At 37.3% G+C, this 27,641-nt stretch overlaps 1 protein-coding gene across 1 annotated transcript in view; it reads left to right on the forward strand.

Moving 5' to 3' along the window:
• Positions 1 to 27,641, forward strand: part of MYO3A (myosin IIIA) — a 350,362-nt gene that overhangs the window by 129,720 nt on the left and 193,001 nt on the right. The window lies entirely within an intron of this gene.

The raw sequence follows: 27,641 nt of genomic DNA on the forward strand, positions 1-27,641 counted from the left end.
ATTTTAAAGTAAATAGCAAGGAACTCATAAGACTGGGTAGAAGAATCACCCAGAATGTTTTAAGGATTTGGCTGGGGGTGGGGTTCCAGAACCTTTGACCTTCGTGCTTTCAAAACAGAGGAGAATAAAATTTACTCCATGCTCACAGCTTATTCTGAAGCAAGAAAAGGGGGAAAAATCATTTTTTTTTTACAAGGGAGGAAGTTATTCCTAGAAAAGATGAGTTTCTATATCTTTAATGATATTGGGGAGGCTGCAAATCTTTGTCAGTGAAAGCTAAGACAGGCCAGCTTCATCCCTCCCTTTGAGAGCGCTTTTGCTAAGCATCCCTGGAATAATTTGAGTAACTTGGCCCAAATGCCCTGGGTGGGGGAGGAGATGATAGAAGAGAAGGCCAATTGGGAAGCCTGTAAAGAGCAAGGGTGGCTGTGAACTCTCCCAAGTCAGCAGGAGTTATTAGTGGGAAGAAAAGATTCACCTCCTGGACAAGTGGTAGTAAGTCACCATAAGCCTATTTAGGAATTACTGCCATTGGAAGTACAAAATGAAGGGATCCCATATTTCCTGCCTTTAGGCTACTGTGTGATGCTTGGGATATGTGATGAAGGTGAGATTTTTCTGAAAGGTAAAAAGCACTTCTGAAACTAGTTCCATCCAGACCAGTTTAGTGAACCGGTCCCCTTAATGGAACAAACCCCAGGTTCTGCAAAAGACCTTTCCCAAGCTCTCTCTACCTCTGACCCCCACTGCTAGTACCTTCTCTCTGAGGATTATACTACTTTAGCTATACAGCATATATCTATAAACTACTTTTTTTATACTGTATATCTCATTTGTAATAGGTATTCGTTGTTTCTCCCATTTGAATGTGACCGAGTTAGAGCATAGACCATGTTTTTGCCTTTTCCAGTATCCTCAGCACTTGGCATATGCCTGGCATTTAGTAAGTGTTTAATAAATGCTTGTTGACTGACTGACCAATCAAGCAAGCATTTCTTAAGCACTGTGCTAAGTCCTTAGGATACAAAGAAAAGGCAAAAACAATCCCTGCCTTCAAAATGCTTACTTTCTTTTTTTTTCTTTTTCTTTTTTTTTAATAAATCAACAAATATTTATTAATCATTAATTATGTGGAACTACTTAACTATTCCAATTCTTTTTTTTCTTGTATGAGGTATTTTATTTTTTCCGTTACATGTAAAGGTAGTTCTCAACTTTTGTTTATACATGCTTTACAATTTCAGATTTTTCTCACTCCCTCCACTCCCTCCCCCCTCCCCTAGACAGCAGGTAATCTGATGTAGGTTATATCTATATATCTCTATACATATACATATAGATATATATAGATATATACACACACATATATATATATACACATAATAACATTAATCCTATTTCTGCATTAATCCTGTTACAAGAGAAAGAATCAGAGCAGTGATGCAAAACCTCAAAATAGAAAAAAAAAACAGCAGCACCCAAAACAAAAGAAATAATATGGTTCAATCAGCATCTATACTCCACAGTTCTTTCTTTCTTTTTTTTTCTTGGATTTGGAGATCCTCTTCTATCATGAGTTCCCTGGAACTCTTCTGTACCATTGCATTGGTGAGAAGAATATAGTCCATCACAGTAGATCAACACTCAATGTTGATGATACTGTGTACAATGTTCTTCTGGTTCTGCTCATCTCACTCATCATCAGCTCACGTAAGACCCTCCAGGTTTCTCTGAACTCTTCCTGCTCATCATTTCTTACAGCACAATAGTATTCCATTGTATTCATATGCCACAACTTGTCCAGCCATTCCCCAATTGATGGGCACCCTCTCAACTTCCAATTCCTTGCTACCACGTAAAGAGCAGCTATAAATATTTTTGTACATGTGGGTCCCTTTCCCCCTTCCATGATTTCTTTGGGCAAAAGACCTAAAAGTGGGATTGCTGGGTCAAAGGGTATGCACAGCTTTATCGCCCTTTGGGCATAATTCCAAATTGCTCTCCAGAATGGTTGGATCTGCTCACAGCTCCACCAACAATGCATTAGTGTTCCAATTTTCCCACAGCCTCTCCAACATTTATTATCTTCCTTTTTTGTCATTTTAGCCAATCTGATAGGTGTCAGGTGGTACCTCAGAGTTGTTTTAATTTGCATCTCTCTAATCATTAGAGATTTAGAGCATTTTTTCATATGGGAATAGAGAGCTTTGGTTTCTTCATCAGAAAACTGCCTGTTCATATCCTTTGACCATTTCTCAATTGGGGAATGACTTGGATTCTTATAAATTTGATTTAATTCCCTATATATTTTAGAGATGAGGCCTTTATCAGAAGCACTGGCCTCAAAAATTGTTTCCCAGCTTTCTGCCTCCCTTCCAATTTTGGATGCATTGCTTCTGTTTGTACAAAATTTTTTTAATTTAATATAATCAAAATCATCCATTTTGCACAAAATGCTTACTTTCTAATGGGGCAACAACATATACATAGATAGTTGTATACAAGAGAGAAAAGAGCATTACTGGAAAAGGCATTCACAGCTGGGGGCTGTAAAGAAGTAATTGTTATTTGAGGTTTTTATGACCCCATCTTTTGGCTAGAACTTAAAAAAAAAAAACAAAAAAACCGTGGCACGCACGCTGGCCTCTGGGGCTCCACAAACAGCACAGTGCTCCACCCACTAGTTGTAGCCATTGCCATGGCACTGGCACCTCACTTCATCACCACTCACCAACGCCTACAGGGGCCTGGCAAAATTATAATGATTGGAAGCCTAGTGAGGGCAGTCATGTGACTGTCAGAGTGGCCAGTCAATTGACTGGGGGCTGTGTGTGGTCAACCTGGGCTCTGCTGGGAAGAAGGAAGTTTTTCCGACATTCTAGTTTGAAGCTGGAAGGTGACAGGATGCTGCTGTGTGTTCTCAACTGATTCTTCATCGGTGGTGTTGTGCAGATTGTATAATTTCCCTTTCCCCATTTTATTTCCTTTCCCTTAATCCTACTGATCCTCTTTGTTTTTTTAAGTTCGTTCTTGTTAAATAAATACTGCTCTGTTTTGAGGGAGGCTTTCTCCTTCTTTGCCCCAATATTGTGGCAAGCCGCTTAGCTAACACTCCCCAATTAAAAATTGGTCCCCACAGGGCAAACAAGGATTGGGGGAAAGCAGATACTGATGCTTGAGCTAAGTCTTAAAGGAAGCCAGAGATCTTCAAGGCAGAAGTACAACTCTGCCTTGAATAAATCCAGTTCACATGCAATTCAAGACATCACCTTTGTGATATCATTGGTACTCTTCCAGAATGAAGAACAAACAACCTCAAGGAGAGATAGCATTCTGAGCATGGGGAAAAGCCAGTTGGGAGGCCCAGAGTTGGGAGATGCAGCATCATATATGTAGAGCAGAAGATAGGCCAGTGTGGCTGGATTCTAGAATTTGTAAAAGGCAGTAATATGTTAAAAGACTAAAAGTAGGAAGAGGCCAGGTGGTAAAGAACTTTAAATGCCCAACAGAGGACCTTATTTTTCACTGTAAAGCTAATAGAGATCCACTGGAGTTTATTGAGGTGAGAGGGGTTTCATGGTCACACTTACCCTTTAAGAAAATCACTATCAGTTCTATGATGAATAGTGATGATAGACTTGAAGCAGAAATGCCAAATAGGAGGCTATTATAATTGTTCAGGCATCAGGTGAGGGTGGCCTTATCCAGGATGTGGGATGTAGAGAGCAGGGAACAAGTGCAAGAGATGTTGTAGAAAAGTAAATTATATAACTTGGCAATTTCCCCAAGAAAGAGGATGAGTACTATCTTCTGGAGGAGGACCAGATGGTGAGAGATCATCAGTCAAGAAACATTTAAGTACTCACTAGTCTCTGTACTGGTGACACAGATACAAAAGGAAGTCATTTCCTGCCCTCAGGGCATCTAGATAAGGAAGCATCTATTGGAGGAGAATTGAACAGTTAATAGCATCAAGTAGAACTGAGCCACATGGGAGAAAACATGCTTCTCATGCAGGCAGCAGAAGCATAATTGAGGGGCAATGGCAAAGCATCTGACAATACCTGTTGGCAGGGTCTGTGAAAGATGGGAACAGCAGCAGGAAGACCCACTAGCAAGTAATAAGAGGGAAGGCATGTCCCAGATTTAGTGGTTGGAACCCAATTAGGGAAAACTATTCTAGCTGCCTTCAACTGGAGACCAACCCCAGGCCTGTATCACAGAGATTGTGCAGGTCTGGAAGGAGATTTTTCATGAGGTATATACTCTTCATTATGGACTCAAATATGAATTACATGTTTCTATTAATTCATGGATAAAAGTATTCTCATTCTAAGCCTTGGAATAATGGGTGCTTATAAGGGGAATGGATGATCACCCTTGGAGAGTGCTCTATACTGATGGTTCAGATTGTCTGGGTGGTGGCATTGAGCCAAAAAGTCAGAAGTCCCCTAAGATACATCAGGGCTTTCTGTGGAAAGGGAGAGGGAAGTAGAACTTCTAATACAAGGGCTCCAGTGGCATACATTTATTTGTTCAGTACTTTACAGTCTTCAAACTATTGTTTCATTTAATCAAAACAATCCTTTGAGGTAAGCAGGGCAAGTATTCATGGCTTCCTATACGTGGCCATATGACCTTCAGATGTCTAACTTTATACTTTAGTTCTCCTTCCTCCCTACTCCACCCCCAAAATAATCATCACCTAGCTAGAGCTGGTCTCTGAATTTAACTAGACTAGTTCTTGGGTGATAGGCAAGCTGTCTTCTCCTGGGCTTGTCCTACAAGCTGCTCAAGCTTGATTTAGTGTCTTCCATAACTTTAGCTACAGTAGAATTGCCATTGGGAACCATCTATGATGAGGTATTTGGAGTAGAATGTTGGAAATCAGGTGTTACTTCTCTTTGATAGAGAAAGAACTTGAAGTGATAGCAGTTGTGACTTGAGTCTTTTAATTATACACACACACATATATGTATACTATTTACCTAGATGAATACATATATTATATATATATCTACACATGCACATTAAACATATATATTCACATACACATACACACATATACAATACATATACATATATACTATTTACCTAGATGAATAAATATATTATATAGACACCTACACATTAAACATATAGATACACATACACATACACAATACATATACATATATACTATTTACCTAGATGAGAACATGTGGTACTCCTCCCAGTAGAATGTAAGTACTTTGAGGGCTGTTTCACCTTTATATCTAGATCCCCAGAAGTTGGCATGCTAGCCATCCATAATAAGTATTTAATGAATGCTTGTCAGTTGATTGATTGACCAGATGCAGTTACCAAGGTGGAAAGAAATGCACTTAGCTTCAGGCCTTGGTAAGCAACTGACTATATAATCGGCCTAAAAATCATTGATCTTACTTAAGACCTACCTCAAGCATTCTGACAGGAAAATGTTTTTGTGAGCTTTGAAACAAAACTGATTTGAAGTGTTGATAGGGAAGGTTGTCATCTTTATTCCTAAGGAAAAGGTAAGAAATAGCAGTGAATCATTAGGTTCTGTAGATCTTGTCAAATTATATTCCATAAAGTTTATACTTCCTTCAATTCTTCAAATGGTTTATTTTCCCTGATGCTAATTCTTGAAAGTAGTAGTTCATATAACCTGAGGTCCATGAACTTTTTTCTTTTGTAATATTTTAATAACTATTTATGATTGTTTGGCTTTTTAATCCCATGTGTTTTAATTTATGCAGTTAAAAATATTCTTCTGAGAAGGATCTATAGGCTTCACCAGACTATCAGAGGGGTGGTAAATAGGATAAAGGAAAAATGTTTAGAACCCTGCTCTTTTTTCTGGGTAATTTAATCATTTTATTAATTAGGTCATCTGGTCATTTGGCCATCTCTTTTAGACCAAAGACCTCTAATGGCTATGGGGTCACAGTTTATATGCCCTTTGAAGAGAAAGTATTTCTGAGGGGTGGCAATCAACTCAGATTGGTTAGCACAAAGACAGGTGTGGGCTATATTAAAATTAAGGTCTTAGGGTATGTGACTTAGGTCACTCAAATCTTGGTCAATGAGACATCAATTTTCATGTCACCTGTCTTGATAATAAGGAGAATCAACCATTTCCCAGGACTGTCTGAGCAAACACAGTGAGCAGGAATACACTTATTAGCCCATACTTAGGATTCCCTTTACTGTCTGATTGATTAGCTCTTGGCCTGGGTAAATCTCTAAGAGAGATTTCCCACATTGGTTGGTTTCTGGATGAAGAAGTAGAAAAGGTCCTAATACAACAATAAATTATTAAATATAAGAGAGAAATATTCATTTCTCACATCCCCCCATTTGATTCTAATTGAGGGACTAAATGCTGATATTATAAATACTTGATCAAGGAGTCCTAACTATGGGGCTTATGATATGTAACAATGTGAGGGGGAAGAGAGGAGAAATTGATCGATGCATTAACAAAACCAAAGGGGGCAGTCCCCTTTAGTAAGTAGACCTTACAGATAAAAGATGCAAAGGAAAAAAGTAAACAGGAAAAATAAATAAATGGAATTGTCCATTTAAGACTCATGTCTCATCTCAAATGGCTGTCTGGTCCTTCTGATGCAACTCCCTGGTCTGGGTGTGAAGAACCCTACTTTATTCCAAGCACCCACCACTATGGTGCCATATCTTTGTCTCCCAGAATTCAGCTCTGGTATTAGATCACTCTTCTCCAGCTTCCTAGGGCAGCCTCTTCACATTAGCCTTTCATTGGCTCACCTACAGACTCATCATTTTCTTTCTTGTCACTTTGCTTTGTTTGAGTTGCTCCCTTTGTCCTTCCCATTTTCTATGTAAATTCTCCCTACCCTTTATGGCTCCATATTTGTCCTACCTCTTTTAGGACTTCTATAACTATTCCAACTATTAGCTTCTTTTTATTAAATTCATTTTATTGTTAATGAACAAACATATTTTTCTCCCTCCCACCTTTCCCCAATTTAAAAGGAAAAAAATAAAAATAAAACCCTCCTAACAGATATGTATAATCAAGCAAAAGAAATCCCACATTATCCATGTCTCAAAAAGTATGTCTTACTCTGAATCTTGAATCCATTATTTCTCTTTCAGGAGATAGGTAGCATAATTCATCATAAGTGCTCTGTAGTCATTTTTTTCTTTTTCTTTTTCTTTTTTTTAGTTTTACATTTTTATCTAAAATTTTGAGTTCCAAATTGTATCCCTTTTTCTTTTTCTTTTCTTTTTTTTTTTTTTTTAGGCAATGGGGGTTAAGTGACTTGCCCAGGGTCACACAGCTAGTAAGTGTCAAGTGTCTGAGGCCGGATTTGAACCCAGGTACTCCTGAATCCAGGGTCAGTGCTTTAACCACTGCGCCATCTAGCTGCCCCCTGTATCCCTTTTTCATTCTCTCCCTCCCCTCCCCACTCCCTGAGGTGGTAAACAATCAGATATAGGTTATAAATGTGCAATTATGTAAAACATTACCATATTGGTCATTTTATATAAAAAGACTTAAGTAAAAAAAAAAAGAAAGCAAAAAATATCATGCTTCAGTCTGTGTTCAATCATTATCAGTTCTTTCTCTGGAGGTGGATAGTATGCCTCATCATTAGTCCTTTGGGATTGTCTTTTTTTTTTTTTGGCAAGGTATGTCTTGCTCTTTAATAAGATTAATTTGATAATATGAACATATATAAGTATATATAAAATACATATATTCATTATTAGTCTTTCTGATTAAGTTGCAAACACCTTGAAAGAAAGAATTATTCCTTACTCAACTCTATATCCCTCATAGCAACTAGTATAGTATAATGTCTTGCACATAGTAAGTAGTTTAAGGTTGAATTTGCTTCCAAAACAACTTGGGTCAGCATGGATTCATTGATTAGATTAACTGATTAGGATCCCTAGGAAAGTATACCTAGACCATGTAAATTTTGCTGTTTTTTATCAAGGAAATGAGAATAGGAGAATCAAGGGGTGATGGTAAAAAGGAAAAATCTGGACCATTATGCTCTCTCCATTCTGAGGGATTTTTATTTATTTATTTATTTGGCCACAAGAGAGGTCTAAGGGCAATCAAAAGAATGCTAGGTGGAAATGTTTTGTGTGACTACATATGCATAATCAATACATAATTGCTTGCCTTCTCAAATGGGGGGCAGGGGAAGGGAAGGGAGGAAGGGAGAAAATTTGGAATTCAGTTTTAAAAAGGGATGTTAAAATTGTTTTTACATGTAAGTGGGGAAAATAAAAACTTAACAGAGAAAAAATTAAAATAAAAAATAAAAGTGAAAAAATATTGGTTATCCACACATAGAGAAAACAAGGGAGTGTCAAAGACGACTTTCAGGTTCTCCAAAATTTATGTGAATCATGAACCAATTTAATCTCGCTCTCTCCAGCCAAGTAAATAAGAATAGGGTTCACTGACTACACTTGATGGAGCTTTACTTTATTTTTTTTATTTTTATTGAATAGAATTTTATTTTCCAAAATGTATGTAAAAACAAATTTTAACATCAATTTTTTTTTTAAATTGTGGTCCAACTTCTCTTCCTCCTCCATTCCCAGCCCCCAGCCACTAGAACTCGAGCATTTCAAAATAAGTTATACATGAGTAGTCCTGGAAAACATTCCCACATTAGCTAGGTTGCAAGAGAAAACAGTAAAAAAAACTCCCAAAACTTCAGACTGAGGAATTGTCAAAGAGAAAAAATTTAAAAAATAAATTTAAAAAATGTGTTTCCAGGGACAGCTAGGTGGTGCAGTGGACAGAGCACCGGCCCTGGAACCAGGAGCACCTGAGCCCAAATCCGGCCCCAGACACCCAACACCCACCCGCCGCATGACCCCGGGCAAGCCACCCAACCCCAATTGCCTCACCAGAAAAAAAAAAGAAAAGAAAAAAAAATGTGTTTCCATCTATTTTCAGATACTATCACTTCTTTCTCTGTAGATGGGTTGCCATTTTCATAAGTCCTTCAGGGTTATATTGGACCATTGCCTTGCTGAAAATAACCACATGCTTCCCAGCAGATCATCTGACACTATTGCTGTTATTTTGTATACAGTACATTTCACTCTGCTTCAGTTCATGTAGGTCTTTCCAGGTTTTTCTGATAGTATCCTGTTCATCATAACCTAAATAAAGTACTTGAAACTTGACAAAGAATTAGCAAAGTAGGTACCGTATGTTTTGCCATTATATTCAATCATCATAACTATTTCCCTCCATCCTATTCCCTTCCCATGATATTTACTCTATTTTCTATCTTCTTTTAAACTATTCCTTCTCAAAAGTGTTTTACTTCTGACTGTCCCCTCCCCTACTCTGCACTCCCTTTTTTTTCACCCTTCCTTCCTTATCCTTTTCCCTTCATACTTTCCTGTAGGGTTAAATAGATTACTCCTCCCAACTGGGTGTGAATGTTATTCCCTCCATGAGCCAACTCTGATGAGTTTAAGGTCTTTCAGCTAATTCTATGTTCCAAATTTTCTTCCTCCCTCTCTCCTCAACCCTCCCTATGAAATCAAGCAATTCAATATGTCATACTTGTACAGTTATGCAGAACATCTTTACCTTCCTTGAAAGTATTTTGCTTTTTACTACTCTCTCCCCGAATCTGCGCTTCCCTCCTTCCCCCCACCCCTTATCTCCCTCCCCTACCTCAGGGCAAAAATATATTACTATACCCACTTGATTATGTATGTTAGTCCTTCTTTGAGTCAATTCTGATGATATTAAGATTCACTCACTCCCCAATTCCTTCCCCCTCTTCCCCTCCCCTCCATAAGCTTTTTTCTTGTTTCCTTCATGTGAACAACCTCTCCCCAGACCATCTCTCCCCTTCCCCCTCCCCCAGTCTATTTCTCCTACACCTCAACCCTATTTTAAGGATGTCATTATGGGTTAGTTAGGTAGCACAGTGGACAATGCACCAGCCCTGGACCCAGGAGGCCCCAAGCCCAAATCTGGCCCCAGACATAAGAAACCCCACAAAGAATTAAACATAACATCCCTTCGTATTCAGTTCAAACCTGTGTCCTCTGTTAAATTCTTGCTGAGATAGTTCTTATGAGTTTGAAGTATTATCTTCCCATGTAGGAATATAAACAGTTTTATCTTTTAATATCCCTCATGAAGTCTTTTTCCTGTTTATCTTTTTATGCTTCTCCAGGGTCTTGTATTTGAAAGTCAAATTTTCTATTCAGTTCAGGTCTTTTCATAACAAATGCCTGAAAGTCTTCTTTCTCATTGAAATTCCATGTTTGCCTCTGAAAAATGATGCTTAGTTTTGCTGGGTACGTGATTTTTGGCTGTAGTCCCAGTTTCTTTGCCCTCTGGAATATCATATTCCATGCCCTCCGGTCCTTTACTGTAGAAGCTGCTAGATCTTGCTTTATCCTTATTGGAGCTCCACAGTATTTAAATTCCTTTTTTCTAGCTGCTTGCAATATTTTCTCCTTGACCTGGGAGTTCTGGAATTTGGCTATAATATTCCTGGAGGTTTTCCTTTTGGGATCTCTTTCAGGAGGTGATCAGTGGATTCTTTCAATTTCTATTTTAGCTTCTGCTTCTAGAATATCCAGGCAATTTTCCCTCACAATCTCTTGGAGGATGGTGTCTAAGCTCTTGTTTTGGTCATGGTTTTCAGGTAATCCAATGATTTTCAAATTATCTCTCCTAGATTTATTTTCTAGGTCAGCTGTTTTTCCAAGGAGATATTTCACATTGCCCTCTATTTTTTCATTCAATTGGATTTGCTTTACTGTGTCTTGGTTTCTCATAAGGTCACTAGCTTCCATTTGTTCAATCCTAATTCTTAGGCAATTATTTTCAGCACATAGTTTTTTAATCTCCTTTTCCATTTGGCTTTTCAAACTGTTGACTTTTTTCTCATGACTCTCCTACATCACTCTCATTTCTCTTTCCATTCCTTCCTCTCTTTCTCTACATCTTCGTTCTATCTCTCCTACTTTCTCTTCAAAGTCCCTTTTGAGAGTTTCCATGGCCTGAGACTAGTTCATATTTTTCTTGGAAGCATTGGATACTGGAGCTTTGACCCTATTATTATCTTCTTCTGAGGATGTATTGTGGTCTACTTTTCCCCCAAAGAAGTTTTCGATGGTCTTCTGCTTTCTCTGCCTACTCATCCTGGCTTACTATTGCTTGGCTTTTTATTCCTTCTTAAAGTGTAGTGCTGCTTCCAAGACACACTGTTCATGCTACAGCATGGCCCAGGGGGTGATTGGGCTTTGGGATTGTCTTGGATCATCGTATTTCTGAGAGTAATTAAGTCATTCACAATTGCTCATAGAACAATAATGCTGTCACTGTGCACAGTGTTCTCCTGGTTCTGCTCACTTCACTATATATCAGTTCATATAAGTCTTTCCAGGTTTTTCTGAAATTATCCTGCTTGTCATTTCTTATAGCTCAGTAATATTCCATTACAATCATATACCACAGCTTGATTAGTCATTCCCCAATTGATGGGCATTCCTTTGATTTCCAAATCTTAGCCACCACAAAGAGTTACTATAAATATTTTTGTACAATTTTTTCCCTTTTCTCTTTTTTACATTGTTGTTTCCCTCCATCCTATTCCCTTCCCCATGATATTTACTCTATTATCTATCTTCTTTCACCCTATCCCTCCTCAAAAGGGATTTCCTTCTGACTGCTCCTTCCCCCAATCTGCCCTCCCTTCTTTCACCCCTCCCTCCTTATTCCCTTCCACTCCTACTTTCCTGTAGGGTTAGATAGATTACTCCACCCAATTGAGTGTGTATGTTATTCCCTCCTTGAGCCAACTCTGATGAGATTAAGGTCTGAGCTAATTCTGATGAGTGTAAGGCTCATTCACTGCCCTGCTCCTCCCCCATATACCCCCACACACACACTCCATAAGCCCTTTCCTGTTTCTTTCATGTGGGATTTCACCCCATTCTATCTCTTCCCTTCCCTGTCCCCCAGTGAAACCCTCTCACCCCTCAATTTTACCCTAAAGATGTTATCATAAGGGGGCAGCTAGGTGGCACAGTGGATAAAGCACTGGCCTTGGATTCAAGAGGACCTGAGTTCAAATCCACCCTCAGACACTTCACACTAGCTGTGTGACCCTGGGCAAGTCATTTAACCCTCATTGCCCTGCCAAAAAAAAAAAGATGTTATCATGAAGCAGCTAGGTGACACAGTGGACAAAGCACCCACCCTGGACCCAGGAGGACCCAAGCCCAAATCCAGCCTCAAACACAAGACACTCACCCACTGCTCAACCCTGAACATGTCACCCAACTCCAAAAACACCCCAAAAAAGATAAACAAAAAATAAATGCTTTACAGATATCATCCCTTCATAATCAATTCCCACCTGTGCCCTCTAAGTATATTTCTTTCAGCTGTCCTAATGCTGAGAAAGTTCTTATGAGTTAGAAGTATTATCTTCCCATGTAGTAATGTAAGCAGTTTAACTTTTTATATCCCTCTTAATTTCTTTTCCTGTTTACCTTTTTGTTTCTCTAGGGTCTTGTATTTGAAAGTCAAATTTTTTATTCAGTTCAGGTCTTTTTATCACAAATACCCAAAAGTCCCCTTTTTCATTGAAGTCCCATTTTTTCCCCTAAAATATCATAATCAGTTTTGCTGAATAGGTGATTCTTGGTTGTAATCCCAAATCCTATGCCCTGTGGAATATTATATTCCATGCCCTCAGATCCTTTAATGTAGAAGCTGCTAGATCTTGCACTATCCTGACTGTGGCTCCACAATACTTGAATGTTTACTTTCTGGCTGCTTGAAAAATTTTCTCCTTGACCTGGGATCTCTGGAATTTGGCTATAATATTCCTGAGAGTTTTCATTTGGGATCTCTTTCAGGAGGTGATATGTGGATTCTTTCAATTTCTATTTTACCTTCTGCTTCTTGAATAGCAGGGCAATTTTCTCTGATAATTTCCTGGAAGATGATGTCTAAGCTTTTTATTTGATCATGGTTTTCAGGTAGTGCAGTAATTTTCACAAAACCTCTCCTGGATCTATTTTCCAGGTCAGCTGTTTTTCCAAGGAGATATTTCACATTGCCTCTATTTTTTAAAAATTTATTTGGATTAGCTTTATTGTGTCATGATTTCTCATAAAGTCATTAGCTTCTATTTGCTCAATCCTAATTTTTAAGCAATTATTTTCTTCACAGAGCTTTTGTATCTCCTTTTCCATTTGGCCAATTTAGTTTTTCAAGCTGTTGACTTTTTTCATGATGCTCCTTCATTACTCTCATTTCTCTTTCTATTTTTTCCTCTTCCTTTCTTACTTTTCCCTCTACCTCTCTTACTTTATCTTAAAAGTCCTTTTTGAGCATCTATATGGCCTCAGACCAATTCATATTTTTCTTGGAAGCTTTGGATGTAGGAGCCCTGATGTTGCTATCATCTTCTGAGAGTGCACCTTGATCTTCCTTGTAACTAAAGAAACTTTCGATGGTCCTCATCATTCTCTGTCTGCTCATCTTTCCCATCTTTTACTTGACTTTTAACTCCTTTTTAACATGGGGTTCTGCTTCCAGGATGTACTGTCCCAACCTTCAGGGGGTCTAAGGTAGTACGATTTAAGAAGGGGCAGGTTCTTCACTAGCCTGGCCTGTTCTCTGCTCTGTAGATAATCCCAGATCAACTTGCTAATTAACCAGACAGCAAAACTTTGTGTGCTGTGGTTGTTAGCTCCAACGAGCCTACGCCCCTCCCCCACCTGGGCCACCTCCACTCAAGCCTACTTCCTGGTTCCCAGCAGGGATGAAACACCCAAGTTCCACCTCAGCATCAGCAGAGACCCCTGTAATCTCTCCCTGGCCAACCACTCAGTCCTCTCACCAGACTATGAGCTTAGTTCCAGAAGACACTAGTTCTGCAGTTGATTCAGAGGCTCTGGGGGTCTCTTTCTCTGGTGAGGTCTTCCTGGGTTTTGATCTCTGTCAGGTTGGGTTGGGTTCCACTACCACCCTGGCATAGCAGCCCCCTCCTACTGACCTTCTAAGCCATCTTTGGCTGGAAAATTATCTCAGTGCATTCTTTTGTGGGTTCTGCTGCTCCAGGAATTTTCCTATGGCATTATTTGGAGGTTTTTTGGAGCAGTCATGTCATGAGTTTGGCGAGCTTACTTCCTTTCCTCTGCCATCTTGGTTCCCTGAAGTCATTTTTTTTCAACCACTAATTTCCATTGCCTTTAAATTTATTGATATTATTGTTGTGGTAGTGGCGGTGGTGGTTGAGCCATTTCAGTATTTTCCATTTCTTCAGAGCCCCATTGGGTTTTCTTCGGAAAGATACTTGAGTGGTTTGACATTTTCTTCTCCACCTCATTTTATAGATGAGGAAATTGAGGTGAACAGGATTAAATGACTTGCCCAGGGTCACATAGCTGGTTAGTGTCTGTGGCCAGATTTGAACTCAGAAAGATGTTTTTCTTTTCTTTTCAAAGTTAAAGCTTTTATTCAGTTGTGACTAAATCTTGGCTTTACTTTGCTTTCTGCATGTTTTAATCACCTAGATCAACAAAGATGGTGGTACTTTGCTTCTGGGAGATACTTTTCATTCCTCTACCACATGGGTAAGAGCAGGCAAAGATGTCTTTCTAACTTCAGACTGGGCACTCTATCCATTGTGCCACCTAGCTACCTCCTCTAAACTTACTAGCATTTAATCATGTGCTATCCCTTTTTGTTTTCTAATTACTAAAAAGAAAAAATGTAAAGAGCATCAAGATTATAAAAATGTTTTAAATATATTTTCTTATTTGACTTTACAACCTACCAAGGATGTTTTGTCATATAGGTATTATTGCTTCATTTTACAGCTGGGGAGACATTGACACTGGGGAAACCCCAGAGATTAAGAACTAGGACTTGACAAAGGAATTCTAACTGCAAGCCTTGAATTCTTACAATGATAGCACATTACTAGTATTGTCAACATTTTACAAATGAAAAAACTGAGACTGTAACCCAAAGTCACAAAGCATCTGAGCTTAATTCTAGTTCTTCAGACTTTTCATCCAGAACTCTTTCAAATATACTGTACTTCCAAGCACATAGTCTCAACTTTACAATGTCAATCAATGGTAAACAAGGATTTGATTTACCCTCCAATCAACTTTCAGGGAAACTGCTACTCTACAGTGTGAGGACTAACTGTATATGCCAAACTATGGGGCAAAGTTAATGAAGATCTGAGCTACTGAGTTCTGAGTCGGGGCGGGAGGGAGTTAACTCTATGATAAAACCAACTGAGGCCAGATGTGGTAGTAGTGCACACTTATAATCCTTGCCACTGGTAAGTGAAATGGTTTCCTTGAGTGCAGGAGTTCTAAGCTACAGTAGGGCTAAGGCCAATCTACACCAAGTACAACACCAATATGGTGATTCCCAAGGAAAATGGGCCCACCAAGCAGGGGAGGGGAGGTCAGAAATAGAGCTGGTCAAAGATTTCATGTCAATCAGCAGTGGGATCTGACCCAGAAATGATCATTGTAAGCTAGGCAACCCTGAATAAAAGAAAGAGAGAGAAGCAAATGAATAGATGAATAAATGGATAGATGAATTAAAAAATGAGTGGATGAATGAATGAGTAAAAGTATTTCAAAGTTGCAAAATTTTAAAAATAACTTAAATGATATTTTCACATCAAGTTACTTTATAAAATTATGTATATATCCATGTGTGAATATGCATGTATATATGTTATATATGTATATATACATATATATGTATATGTATCACATACACATATCTTTGAAATCATGACAAGGATTACAAAATGAATGTGGAACTGATTGAGAATGTGTCACTACTAAAAAAAATATATTTAATAGGCATTCTAATTCAAAATATGTGTTTCCTACTTCATACTTGCTCATCACAAGTACAATAAGATACATGAAAAGCTATTTTAATCAACTTAGCAACCCTTTTGTAATGTTCTCCATTTAGAACTAATATGGTTCTACCCATTAGTTTTGAGGACAGTGATGACAACAGCCACTGCCTGATCAGTTTCAGGTTTTCTGCAAGGAGAGTGAAATCAACCTTCTCTGTTTTCTTGATCTCCATTCTTCTTGGGTAGCCTCTTCACGTTAGCCTTTAAATAGCTAATGAAGAGATTGCCCCATCACTAGTAGAGGCTCCATCATCAAGACTACAATCAGTTACCCCCAGCTCTTTCTCTGTCTGCCCCTTGTCTTACTCTCTGCTTCACTGCAGTCCCAAGGGACATTATTAGGTGCAGCACTTTTTCTTCCTATGACTACATCAGTTACATTGTTGAGACAGCATAATATGGTGGAAAATGCTCTGCATTTATCATCAGAGGATCTGGGTTCAAATCCTGCCTTTAGGGCATGTGCTTACTTCTCCAGACCCAAGTTCCTCAACTGCTAAATGGAGGGGATGGATTATATGGTTTTAAGGTCCCTTCCCACTTTAAATCTGTGATCATCACTGTTCTCTTTCAAGCTAGAGCACCCCCTTATTTTGCCTTCACTTTAGCATTACATGCCCCACTTTCACTTGTCCCATTTCTGCTCAGTTGGCAACCCACAGTTAGCAACATTTTAAGATTTACCACATTTTGGGCAACTTCTGACTCATGGTACCAGTACTGTGCATTAGCCTTGTACACTGACACCTTCCATAAATCTGTTATTTACCAGCTTTCCATCCTTATTCCTAACCAACCCAAAGCTAAACCTGGGGGAGGGGGGAAGAAAAATTTGAAAATGGAAATATTTTATTGATTTTTAAAAAAATTATTATATTCTCTCTCCCTGTTGTCACATAGAATTGTCTCATCTATATTATTTCTTAATAAATTATAGGTCCGGGGCAGCTAGATAGTGCAGTGGATAGAGCACTGGCTCTGGAGTCAGGAGTACCTGAGTTCAAATCTGGCCTCAGACACTTAACACTTACTAGCTGTGTGAACCTGGGAAAGTCACTTAACCCCAATTGCCTCACTAAAAAAAAGAAAACAAAATAAAAATAAATTATAGGTCCTTTCTACTTCCATATGATAGGCAACTAGGTAGTATGGTGAATAGAGCACTAGACTTGTAGTCAGAAAGATAAGTTCAAATCCTGCCTTAGTTATTTACTAAATGTGTGACCCTGGACAAGACCTTAACTTATTTCATCCTTAGTTTACTCATCTGTAAAATGGAGGCAATAATAAGCCTCCTTTATTGGGTTATCATTATGATCAAATGAGATTACACATGTAAAGCATTTTACAAATGGTAAAGTGTTACAAAATAAATGTCAGTTATTATCATAGGGTGATAGGATCTTAGGTTTAGATCTGGAAGAGATATTAGAGGTCATCTAATCTTATTTCCTCTTTTTTAGAGATAAAGAAACTGAGCCCCAGAGAGATAAAGTCACTTTTCCAGGGTCACACCACTCAGTATATGAGGCAGCACTCATCCCCTATACCATGCTGCTTCTGCTTTTTAGTTTTATTTTCCCCAGATCTATGCAAGCAGCTGTTGTGAACTTCACTTATGAAATGACATGATATCATCACTTGCTTCTATTGAATAGCATGTGTGGTATATTATGGTGATGGAATATTATTGCACCATAAGAAATGACAAGCAGGATGATTTCAGAAAGACCTGGAAAGACTTGCTTCAACTGATGTATAGTGAAGTGAGCAGAACCAAGAAAACGTTGTGCACAGAGATAGCAATATTGTTTGATGAATAACTTTGAATGACTTAACTATTCTCAGCAATACAAAGATCCAAGACAATCCCAAAGGACTAATGATGACATATACTATCCACCTCCAAGGAAAGAACTGATATTGACTGAACACAGACTGAAGCATGCTATTTTTCATTTGCTTTCATTTTTTTCTTTTATCAAGTCTTCTTATACAAAATGACTGATATGGTAATGCTTTATAAAATTGCACATGTATAACCCACATTTCCTTGCTTACCACCTCAGGGAGAGGGGAGGAGAAGGAGGGAAGGAGGGACAAAATTTGGAACTCAAAACTATATGAAAAAATGTTTATTATTAAAATAAAAAATTTAAATGAAGGAAATATTGAATAGCATGAAAGTCCCTCAGCTTTTTTATATTCCTTTTAATTGGGGGGATGATGTGAGACATACCAGGTCTCAAGGATATTGTCTTGACATAATAGTGTCTGATTTTGAGGATTGAGGAAAAGGGGAAAACTCTTTTGGAAGTAAAATTTTAAAACTTCTAGGTCCTTAAATTTTCTGATCCAATAACCAAAGTTATTCACTAAGAATACAAAATCAGTTCTTATGGAAAGTGGTATTTATCTTTTTTTTCTAAGCCAAGTCATTTATAGCTCAGTCATCACGTTAAGCTGAGCAATGAATAAGTTGACTCATTGCTTTTAAAAGTTCTCTTTGGAACTCCAGCTGATGATCTGTTTCTTAGCTCTCCCAAAATGAACATTTTCCAAAATTGAATCCTACTGTACAGTGTTATAATTTCATGGTAATGTCTGCATACACTCCATCCAAACTGATGTGCTAGGCATTGTATTCTGAGTTAAGGTATTCAAGGGTTTCATTATTAGTTGCTGAACTTAAGTAAAATCTAATGATGGTATTAGTGCTCCCTTAAAATTAAATGTAGATTTTTTTTAATCTGAAGGATATTTTTTTTCATTTAGTGAGATATAGTAGAATACAGTAGAGGAAGAGTCACATAGTAAATAGAAAGCTGGGCTTAGAGTCAAAAAGTCCTGTGTTCAAATCCTTTCCTGATATGTGACACAGGGAAAGTCACTTAACCACTTTATTTGGTTCAGGTAACTCCCTAGGACTAATCTACTAAGTCACATATGGTTGCAGTCTAGTTAGTAGATTGGAGTTCTCACCCTGAAATTGTCTTACTCTCAATGAAATCTCAAATCCTATGTGTATTTATGGGATGGAATGTTTTTTCAGATGCTTAACCCAAGACACCTGTAGATACCTCAAAGAAGTTGTTAAAATGTCAATATATGCTGCCAAATGAGCCTCTCCATGATTAGATTGTTATTGTAGGGTCAAATCCAACTTTTTGTGACCCCATTTGAGCTTTCTTGGCAAAGATACTGGAGTGGTTGGCCATTTCCTTCTCCAACTCATTTTACAGATGAGGAAACTGAGGCAAACAGGGTTAAGTGACTTGCCCAGGGTCACACAGAGCTAGTGTCTGAGGCTAGAGCTGGATTCAGGAAGATAAGTCTCTGATAAATCCACATAAAAATGATTTTTAGTGTATTGAAGCAAGTTTAGATATGTTCCTGAAATTTTGTAATTACATGGAGTTTTGATCATTGTAATTATGGTATGTTTAAGGGAACTGGATATTTCAAATTGTCCTATATCTCAATCTACATTAGTAAGCTCATATATTTACTGTGGAAAGGGGTCTCAGAAGTCATCTGGTCCAATCTCCTTTTACAGATGAGGAAACTGAAGCACAGAAAGAGAAAAGGGTTAGCCTAAGGTCACCGAGGTAGAATAGGGCTCATGTAAATCGTTCTGTAAAGTGAAGAATCTTTTTTGCTGTTCTCTTTTTGCTCATCCTTTTACCCCAGAAATTTATTCTTAGAAAAAACTCGATCTATTAAAAAACTGATTTAAAAAAAAACTAAGCTCACAGATACACAGTATTTTTTTCCATCTCTAAAAAGAAATCCAAAAAATGATTAGGTAGCCTTACTCTCCTACCTCCCTTTCCCTAAAAATCTCTCTACCCAGTAGGAAGCATGCTGCCCTTTAAATATGTCTTCCCTTTTTCCTATAATATTTCACTTAAAACAAATGGTGTGTGGGAGCAGCTAGGTGGCACAGTGGATGGAGCACCGGCCCTGGAGTTCAGAGGACCTGAGTTCAAATCTGGCCTCAGACACTTAACACTTACTAGCTGTGTGACCCTGGGCAAGTCACTTAACCCCAATTGCCTCACTTAAAAAAAACAAAAACAAATGGTGTGTGTGTGTCTGTCTGTCTGTCTGTGTGTCTGTCTGTCTGTACAAGGTGCTTCCACACACAGAGCAGCAAGGCCCCAGAACTGGGGGCTACTCTGCTAAGTGAGAGTTCCTCCAAGGCATGGACTCAGACGTCCAGATAGTATTCGACTGTAGGGTGACCAGGCACGGACATGAGTAAAAAGATCAATGAGTAATTTGGGTTGTCTACCATGTGTTGCTGTTTCCTTTCTTTCCTTAAAGCCCCAGGATCTAATTATAGACATTGGCACCTGTGATTCTCTTTGACTCACAGTTTGCTCAAAGCATTACTCAAAGTCACCCTCTATCTGACGACTCGTTCTATGCCAGGCTATTCATTCTGTTGCCCTGTTTCCAGAGTATGCCACCACATTGAAAACCAGGTCCAGTTTGTGTCTCTGTTCAGATGCTGCATCTACCCTTGCAGGTCTGAAATATTTTAGGCTTTTATCCTATTCTTCCAACATTTGCTAAAATATCTGAAAATATCAGAGAGTATATTGTTTAAATAGTACTGAATTATAATGAAAGGAGTGGGATAATTATTGAATTCGATATATTTGGGAGTGTTTTGTTTCGCACAAGTCATTTAACCACTGGGTATTTTCTATGCTGCTCTCTGAGATTATAAATTGCAGACAAGTGTCAGCTTTTCTTGGTAGAGTTTTCTCCTCAGGGTGTTCCCTATGCCAATGAAATCTAAGGTTCAGTCCCTATCCCTATGATCAGTCATTTGTTATACTTATGTTGAAAAATCTTTATATTCTTGACATAAATTCAGCTTGATCATTTTTTATGGAAATATTTCTGTAGCCTCTGCTAAGATCAAATTTATATTTTTGTATCAATATTTATTAATGATACTCATTTATTTTATATCATTATATATTATATATTACTTTATTAATTTTACAAGATTTATTTCTCTTTGATTTATCATTCCTCAATGTTGGTATTAATGCTAGATTTCTCTTATAAAAGGAATTTGGTAGAATTTTTTCTCAGTTCTTGAAAGTAATTTATGTAGCCTTGGCATTAGTTGCTGTTAAAATATTTGATAGCATTCACCTATAAATCTATCTAGTCCAGATTTTTTTCTTTTGGTAGTTCCTTTTCTTAAATAATAAATATTTTTATTTAAAGTTTTGAGTTCCAAATTCTATTCCTCCTTCCCTCCCTCCCCTCCTTCCTCCCTGAGGCAGTAAGCAATCAAATATAGGTTATACATGTACAGTTATATAAAACATTACCATATTGGTCATTTTGTACAAGAAAACTTGAATAAAAGAAAAAAGAAACAAAGTAAAAATAGCATGCTTCAGTCTGTGTCTTGGATCATGGTATTGCTGAAAATAGTTGTCATTCAAAGTCATTCATCAAGCAGTATTGCTGTCTCTGTGCACAGTGTTTTCTTGGTTCTTCTCACTTCAGTATACATCAGTTGATACAAGTCTTTCCAGGCCTTTCTGAAATCATCCTGTTTGTCATTTCTTATAGCACAATAGTATTGCATCACAATCATATAGCAAAGCTTGTTTAGTCATTCCCCAATTGATGGGGATTCCAGTTAAATGAGACAATCTCATAATAAAGTAATTCTGTAAATCACAAAATATGGTAGTCAATATGTTTCTTGTGAATGTGTAAAAATTGTTTTTTTCTGCTCTTTCTCCCACTTCTGTGCTTCATGACTTGAATATTAGGAACCCATAGGACAGATCAGATTCTCCTTCCAATAACAACACTGACTCATTATATGTCCTGATTGTCAGAAGATATTTTCCTTATACTGAAGAGCTAATTTTAGAAGGACCATGTTGATACTATCCTACTTAAAAAGAAGGTGAAGGAGCAGGAGGCATAATTTATAAGCAAATGTCATTTCTGAAAAAAAGCACCAGAATAGGCATCAAGAGCCCTATATTCCAATCATAGCTGCCTCACTAACTTTCTTTATAACCTGGGGCAAACTTGGCAGAATAGCTAGACAGACTATAGTCAGGAAGATCTGGATTCAAGTCCTTCCCCCAAGCCTTACACAAGTGAACTAATCTCTCAATTAGCCATCCATAAGTGCTTCTTGGGTTATCTTGGGATTTTGGATTATGAGCCATAGATTTTCTCTGTTATTATGTATAAGGGACAATGGTACAAAGAATTATTATTTGTGGCACAATCTCTTTATTTATATGAGAGTAAGACATTTGACCAGAAAGAAATTCATATCAGTCAGGAATTTATTCAGGAAAGCAAGTTTCATTATGTGGCCAAGTGATCAATACAAATTCAGACGAACTTCTCAAATACTCAACTTCTACCATGCAAATCAATAAATGATTAAGTTATATTCACTGTATTCATTTATAAAATATTTAATATATTTGAGAAAGATTTCTATCAATGAAGATTGAAAGAAAAGTGATTTTTGAAGTCTAAAAAGTGTTAATTTGTCATTAGGGATGTTCATAGGATCATAGATTTAAAGCTAGAGGAAAATCTAGAGAAAATCTCAGTGAACAAAGTACTGGACATTGAATCAAGAAAACCTGAGTTCAAAACTATGACCATGAGCAATTTATTTAGCTTCTGTTTGCCTTAGTTTCCTGAAATGTAAAATGCAGATAATAATAGCCCCCTACCTCCCATGTGTTGTGTGAGGATCAAATAAGATGATATTTGAAAAATGCTTAGCACATGGTAGGCATGATTAAAAATGCTGTTATTATTATTATCATTGTTGTTGTTATTAAATTATTACATGGAGAAACTAAAGCTGATGGAAAGACTTGCATGAACTGGTATATAGTGAAGTGAGCAGAACCAAGAGACAGCAATATTGTTTGATGAAGAACTGTGAATGACTTGACTATTCTCAGCAATACAATGATCCAAAACAATACCAAAGGACTATTGATGAAACATACTATCCACCTCCAAAGAAAGAACTGATATTGATGGAACACAGACTGAAGCATGCTATTTTTCACTCTTTCATTTTTTTCTTTTATTCAAGTTTTCCTGTATAAAATGACTAATATGGTAAAAATGTTTTATATAATCTTACACCTATAACCCATATTTGAGGCTTACCACCTCAGGGAGGGGGTAAGTGAGGGAAGGAAGGAGAGATAAAAATTGGAACTCAAAACTTTAAATAAAAATATTTATTACTTAAGGAAAAAAGAAAAAGAAGAAAAGAAGCTAAGGCTGAATGTTGTTAAGTGTCTTACTCAAAGTCACACGGGTAGGAAATAAGTGGCAGGTCTGGGATTTAAACCCATGTCCTCTAACCCCATATCTAGTCCTCTTCACACTCTCCTTTAGGGTAAACTATCTCGTATCTTTAAAATGTCTGCATAACATGGTTGAGTGAGGTGATTTTGAATGGCCCAGAGGATTGGTAGCAAACGTATTTTCAAGGCTCCTCGGGCAGTCAGTTATTTTAAGAGGTGTATTAAGACCTCAGGAGAGTTTTCAGCTCTTTGGCAACCAAGTAGTATTAAACTATGACAGCTAAAATCACAGTCCCATATGAAGAAATGGATGCAAGCCAAGCACACTGTTTAGATTGGTACCCTGAGGCTTAGTGTTCGAGATATGAGAGGTCCAGTATGATTAATGTGTGCACTAAACTCTGTTAAGTTAGACTAGAGTGGGTCCATGTTTTAATTTCTACTCCTCTCCCAATAGTCACCCCCAAGGTAGATGATGAATCAGTACATTTATTCAGTTTTAAACACTTGCCACTACATCGAAGATTAATACTGTGGGATAATTCTGCCTTTAATAGCAAATCCCCCTGGACACTGTTAAAATAAGACATGCTACTAATCTCAAAAAGCTTTTAGCATTAGAGTAAAAAGTAAATGTCACAGATGTATATGGAATAGGTTCCAGTGGGAAAAGGTTGCTGGACCTCATGATTGTTTCTATTCTGCTGAATGGAGCTTGTCTTCACTGTAGCTCTTGCTAATGCTCTGTTTGAGCATCAAGAATCCAACACACAACTTGCATGCATCAGGCAAAATCCATACCGAAATTGATCATGTCAAATATAGGCTATGGTATGGGCTTATGGTGAAAGGCAAAAGGACTCAATGTCAACCAAGTATTTTTGCTACTTCATTTATAGTTGGCAAAACTCCCATTTCTCTCCCAGAGTTAACTATGTAAGAACTTTACATTTGCTATTGGTAATATGAACATGGTTTAGATCAGTAAAGTACAAACTCCCTAAAGGCAAGGACTGTGTCCCCCAGAATCTGGCATAGTGCCTCACACAAAGTAGACACTTGATAAGTCTCTGTTGAATTTGAATTTATATAATGGGAATGACCCCAAAATAGTGTCAAATTGTGGCAAAAAATAATACATCAAAGAGTAGTTGGAGGGAAAGCTGGGAGATGGGCAACATCGTGACAAGTTATGAAAGACCATCAGAACCAGAGTCCTGAACCAGGAGGCAGAAAGGGCTGGACACTAAACAATGAAAGAAGACCGTGACACTTTAAGAAAGGTTTACATCATCATCATGAGTGCTTCAAGGCAAAGTAAACAAGGATGGAAAGATATGTGACAAGGAAATACTGGAAACTACCAAAGCCTCCACCATTTTGATAAAAGATGCCTCTAGTGCCCTGCTTTTGTCCCAAGATCTTTTGTATTACTCATAGAATGGTACCCTGGTCCATTACCTTTCTTACCAACTCTCTAAAGATTGCTAATTTGATGTATTCGCCTAACCTTAATCTCATCTTTCTCATTCTGTAGAAGGAAAAATATCTTTTGGGATCCTCAATTTTGAGCTAGAAAGAATTTCAGAGGTCATCTAGGCCAACCTGCTCACTTTAAAGACAAGGAAACAGTCCCATACAAGCAAAATTATATACAGGGTTACAAAGAAAAGGCTGATATTTGAGTTAAGATTAAACCTTTCAAAATTCTACATCTTTTCCATTATACTAGGTTGAATTATGTGTCCTCTAAAGTTTCTTCTGAGTCTAAAATCCTAGATTTTTATAATTCTACTTTCATTTTTATGCAGTGTCCATGCAACAAAATGGTCTCTTTTCAATTAATTTTTTGTTAATTAGAAAGAATCACCATTCTTTTTAATTGACTTCATATTCTGGTCTGGGAGGGTATAATATAAAATTTATCAAGGCATCCTAAAATGATTGAACCAGATTTTGGACTTCTGAACTCTCTCCAAAAATTATTAGACATTTAAAACTATAGACCTGAAGTTAATTTCCTCATGAGAGTTCTTACCCTCTATACAAAGTTCTAGCTTTTTTCCCTCAAGTTTTAACCATCTTTCCCTTTGGATGATTATCTTTCTATTAATTAATATCTTTACTTTTAATTCCCAAATTTGTTTTTGTCTGGCTTTCCGTTTACATTCATGTTCACTCTGAATCAGGATCTTCTTATATAGAGAGCATTTTTCACCTCTTGGTGAGAGGAAATTCTGTTGAATTAATAGGCAAATTATAAAAGATTCAGTATTTTAGTGAGATTTTTAAACACATCACTTTTACTTTTTTTGTGGGGCAATTGGGGTTAAGTGACTTGCCCAGAGTCACACAGCTAGTAAGTGGGAAGTGTCTGAGGTCGGATTTGAACTCAGATCCTCCTGAATCCAGGGCCAGTGCTTTATCCAATGCACCACCTAGCTGCCCCCTATACACATTACTTTTGAACATACTGTCTTTCAATTTAATAAAAAGTATTTTAAAAATAAACTTTGTGTTTAACTAGCTTTCATCTGTCAGTTTGCAGATGAACTAGTAAACTTTGAAATGTACCTCTTTTTGCATATTAGCTTTAGTGACCATTTATAATAATAATAATAATTTAGCCATTATTATTATATTACCCTTGACTTTCCCCCCATTTCTTTTCATAATTTTTACCTAATATTTTATATATTCTTTAGTACTCTTTCATATGCCTTTCTTCATGGTTCCAGAAATGCTACAAAATATGGGGATTTTTTGTTGAGAATTAACTCTTTGTTTTTTTTTTCCAAGAGTAAATATAACTACACTGGTGCAAAAAAATTTGGAAACATTAAATATGAAACTGTTTAATTTAAACTAAAAATTATACATAGATGAAACTTGATGCAAACATCATAAATAGCACAAGAGACTAGCTAAAGCTTGAGAATGTAATGGTTTAGTCATTACAAACACAAAAGCATTCTTTTTTTATGGCTTAGATCTATTCTCCACTGACTAGGGCTATTTCTGTGTTCTGGTATGACCCAAGGACAAAAAACAATGATTAAAAACTGAAATAAAATGGATTCCACTGAGAAGTTATTTCTGTATAAAGATTTTTAAGAAGTGAGAGAAGCCATTTTATAATAGGGACTGTTTTAAATGGGACAGCCTGCACAACAGGCTATTGAGATGCATAGTATCTTTAAGTGTGTGGCCTTCTGGGCATCTCTATTCTGTCTTTCTAAAATACTGGTGAGTCTTTAAGTAAAGAAAGTTAAATGTATTTTACCATTTCACTGTTATGATTATTGCTTAGAGATGTTGCCACAATCAGTCACTCAATCATCCAGCATTTATTAAGCTCTTGCTATAAGCTAGGTGCGAGGTTATGAAAACAAAAACATGGTACCTGACTTCAAGGAGCTAACATTCTAATGAAGGAGACAACATTAAAATAACTATAAATACAAGCCTGTAGTGTGTGTATGTGTGTGTGTACACCGTGTGAATAGAAAGTAATTTTGAAGGGAAAACACTAGCAGATGGAGAAAGGCGGAGGGGACTGGGACCTAGATGGCCTCCTGAAGAGTCTGAGATTTGAGCTTAGTCTCTTGTTTAAAAAAGTATTAATTGTTAATTTAGTTATTTATTTAGAATTTTCCCCACAACAATTTTTAAAACTTTGTGTTCCAAATTCTCTTCCTCCCTCCCTCCCCACCCTGCTTAAGAACTCAAGCAATTTGATATAAGTTATATATGTGCAGTCATGCAAAACATTTCCACATTAGGTTGTAAAAGAAAACAGACCAAAAAAAACTTTAGAAAGAAACTAACAAAAAAATTATTCTTCAATCTGTATTCAGAAACCATCAGTTCTTTCTCTGTAGATGCGTTCCATTTTTCATAAGTCCTGAAAGACTGCTCATCATTTCTTACAGCACAATACTGTTCCATCCTAATCTCATCCCACAATTTGTTCAACCTTTCCCCAAGTGATGGGCGTCACCCCAGTTTTGAATTCAACTTTTTAAAATCTCTATTAAGATACCAACCTAGTAGTGGTATTGCTAGGTTGAAGAGTATGCCTGCTTTTATATCCCCTTGGCCATAGTTCCAAATAGCTCTACAGAATGTTTGAATAAGTTTACAACTTTATCAAAAGTGTATTAATGTCTTATTTTCCCCATATCCCCCACATCATTTTCCTCTGCTTTCTTATTATCCAATCCAATAGGTATGAAATAGTGCCCAGAATTGTTTTGACCTGAATTTCTCCAATCAATAGTGAGTTAGATAATTTTTTCCCATATGGCTATAGGTGACTTTGATTATTTCATCTGAAAACTTC

This window comes from Dromiciops gliroides, chromosome 5 (assembly GCF_019393635.1).
Source record: "Dromiciops gliroides isolate mDroGli1 chromosome 5, mDroGli1.pri, whole genome shotgun sequence".
NCBI classification, from domain to species: Eukaryota; Metazoa; Chordata; class Mammalia; order Microbiotheria; family Microbiotheriidae; genus Dromiciops; species Dromiciops gliroides.